Source organism: Tamandua tetradactyla, chromosome 24 (assembly GCF_023851605.1).
Source record: "Tamandua tetradactyla isolate mTamTet1 chromosome 24, mTamTet1.pri, whole genome shotgun sequence".
In the NCBI taxonomy this organism is placed as follows: domain Eukaryota; kingdom Metazoa; phylum Chordata; class Mammalia; order Pilosa; family Myrmecophagidae; genus Tamandua; species Tamandua tetradactyla.
In genome coordinates, this window is record NC_135350.1 from 56,427,750 (window position 1) to 56,431,404 (window position 3,655).

A 3,655-nucleotide genomic window follows, 5' to 3' on the forward strand; every position below is an offset into this window, starting at 1 on the left:
GTCGTTTTAATGTAGATACAATGATTAGGTTATCTGTCATACTACAATATTAAGGTTTTTAAATTTTTGTCCTTTAAGGTACACTAAAAAGAAACATAAAACACATCAACTACAAACATGAGGGGGAGAAAAAGCATGGTACCCAACCAAATTTCCACATTTCAGCAATACTTCACTCATCCTTTTAATAAAGTTCTAAGAAATGTCATAATGACATGAGCTTAAAATTACCCAGAGGCATTTTCTTTGATGCTCGTGACATGGCACTGGTGATATTGTAAACAGCAGAAAAACAGGCTGCTAAATAACCAAATTATGGAGGCACAGGCCTGCTTTTTCTCACAGGAACACACCAAATGGTGATGGCAATGATCTTTTTACACTCACACTTGGATTCATCTGCTGACGTTTGGCTGCGTTCGATGTGTTGATTGTCTATCAGAACTTCAATACACTTCTTAATCATGCTGCTACTGGATTAAACCTGGCTCTTGACTGACCAATCACCTCTTGAATAAATGCATTATGCCGAAGCACTTTTCGTACTTTCATGATACGAATTTATAGCAGCTTGGAGGTACATTTTCCAGTCCTCATCTACAGTACTTTTAGTCTGCTCCATTTCCTGTGGTGTGTCTGTCTGAATTGATGTCATAATTTTAAATTTTGTTCTTTTACTGCTGAAGTTCATATTTAATGAAAATGAAGATTTTGCCTCAATGTCTTCCTTTTCTGAATCATGGTTAGTCATATTTACATCAAGTAATGACTTGATTGTTTTTGTCAGTTCTTTTTCATCCATTTGGGTGCTGTCTGGGAGCTCTTTACAGGTGACAGTTTCACTGTTGTTAAATGCAAGAAGATCTGCTATCTGGTATGTAGTAACCATGGTTACATATGGTTTGCCCAAATAGTTCATTTCTACTTCACCTTTACAAAGATAATGTAACCATGCAAGTTTCCTTCCACTGAAATGCTGGCTGTGAAATAATTCGAACATCTGTACACTTTTTTCCAATTCCTGAGGAATTGCAAATGTAGATGAAGTAGGCTGAGTATGAGGCCATGCACCGGCCTGTAGAACATATATTTGAAAACTAATTTCCAAATCTATTACTGTATCTTGGTTTTTGACAAAATTGTTGAACTTATTGTTGAGATCAGCACTGACACTCATATCTGTGTACATCCGATGTAGCTTGCTGGTAAACTCATAACCACAAGCTTGCTTTCATTTATTGATCATGGCTTCTTTAGAATCCAGAGACATAGATAAGCTTTGAATTAAACATTTTGCCAGCATTCTTGTGTAGAACTTTTGAAACATGTCTTTATCATCAATATATTTAAAAACAGTAATGAAGCTCGTGCGTTTGTCCTCTACTTCATTCTCAGTCATCCCTTTTGCTGATTTCTTTAATAAGTTGTCACAGTACTTAGCAAGCAGTTCAGGTGCTTTGCAACAGACTTGGGTTCTCTGTAATTTACTACGGACTTAGGAGTCTTATCCAATGCACTCATAAAGTGCTGATCACCATTCAAAACAGTGTTGATAAATTGAAAAAATTTACCATGTATTTCCAAAACTGACTCCACAAATAGGGTTGGCATGTTTTCCTGAGTAAGAGTACTGGTTGCTCTAAGGCCCTCATCATAGGTATGATTTTGCAGCTCCTGAATCATATGAGGTAACAATGTGGACATAGCATGAAGTGAGACACACATATTTGCCATGTCATCTTTTTTCTCTTGTCGAATGATATGACATTCTGCATACAAGAACAGTAAGTGGGCAGGCATCTCTAAACAGAAGAAGCAGCAGCAGCCAAGAGAGCAGCAGCAAGAACAGGAACAGCCACAGCCAAGTACAAGTGCAGATTAACTGCCTCATGTGAAGGTTTGTTGGTAACAGCACGGTGGGGTCTGCGTTGTGTTCTCTGTTTATATGTAAAAAACTTTGTTCCTATTTGTTCATTTCATTCCTTTACCAACCCCAGTTATAAAAATTACCTTTCCACCCCAACTTCCCCCACTGCACCCCACCCCTGCCCCGTAGTGGGAAAGACCTCAAGTAGGTTTGTATTGTTTTGAAATAAGAATTCCACTCAGAAGCTTATTTCTGTGTTCCAGTGTTAACAGTCTTCTTTTGTGTTCAACTTGACCTCATAAATTAAAAACAATGGCCAGAAAGAAAAAAAAAAAAAGAACAGTAAGTGGTCTGCTACCATTCTTTGCTGACCTTCATGAATCACTTTAGTATATGAACTTGGATGTAAGTATTTTCGACATCGAATTTCTTCACCTTTTAACCTACCTAGAATGTTTTCCATATACTGTGAACAGCTTGATTCTTGTAATAAATTTGAAGCTTCTTGTTTGTAATACTCTCCTGTTTCAGTTAGAAAGGGAGACTCAAAGATTTCCTGATAAAACTTTAAGGGGAATTTTTTTTCTGATACTGTTCAACATGAACAAAGAAGTTAATAACCTCATGGATTGCTTTCTGGTTTGGGTCTTCTCCACTATGATAATTTTTTATTTCATGGAGCAACATTCAAATAAGGATAGTCTGAAGTGGTTCAACCATCAGTGTCCTCTACATACCCAATGCTAGCTCTCCTGTTTCCATAAGTTGTTCATTCATAGCTACACCACCATAACCATGCTGAAGGTCAGCTTCTGTCAATTTAATCTTTTTAATAAACTGTGCTGAGATACCATTATAAGCAGTCCTTATGGTCTGCACCTTTGTTATACTCTTCCCAATATCGATGATACATAACAAGTACTTGTTCTTCAGCTTCTAGAACTCTCTTGTGCGAATGGTGTATGTGATTTTCCAAAAAAAATTTAGTTTCTGTATAAAGTCTTTCTCCAAGGGGTTCAGGATAGGCCACACATAAAGCATATATATCTGAGAAGTGATCATTCCATGCTGCTCATTTGACGTATTCCAACATGACAGCTGCTTTGATTGTCGTTAAAGGTTTATTCCATGTTTCATCAAAATCTACTACTCTTGGTTTCAAAGACATTGTGCAAGTTTAGTGTTGAAATCTTCTGAGAAGTGGGACAAGGGGCAGGGAGAAGGGGAGAGGGAGGCAACCCAAAGGAGTGAAGGGCAAAGCCCCAGCAATGAAGGTGGATGACTGCAGTGGTGGCGGCAGCTGTCAGCTCACGTTTCCCCAGCTCACAGCATTGCCATTACTGTCTATATCAAGCCTTTGTGTTCCATGAGACACCACTGTGTTTTTCCTGAAGAACAAATATTTCTCTTATACTGAAACAATACTTTTATCTAATCTACAGTCCATGCTCTGATTTCACCAATTATTTCAATAATGTACTCTACAGAAACATTTTTTTCTATTAAAGGATCCATCCTAAGATCCTGCCTTGTATTTAGTTGTCTTGTCTCTTCAGACTTCTTTATCTGGAACAGTTCCTCAGACTTTCTTTGTCTTTTGTGTTATTTACATTTTTTGAAGACAAGTGGCCAATTGTTTTATAGAATGTCCACCAGTTTGGAATTCTCTGATGCTTCTTCCTGATTGAATTCAGGTTATGTATATTTCACTTAAATGCTATCTGCAGATTTCTTGGTGAAGAGAATTCTAGAGAGCAGGAGACTCTTAGCAAAGCTCTGGTGCAGAAG

At 37.6% G+C, this 3,655-nt stretch overlaps 1 pseudogene; it reads right to left on the reverse strand.

The window, feature by feature from the left end:
* Positions 1-313: 313 nt before the first annotated feature.
* Positions 314-3,035, reverse strand: LOC143668544 (cullin-2-like; annotated as a pseudogene).
* Positions 3,036-3,655: the final 620 nt, after the last annotated feature.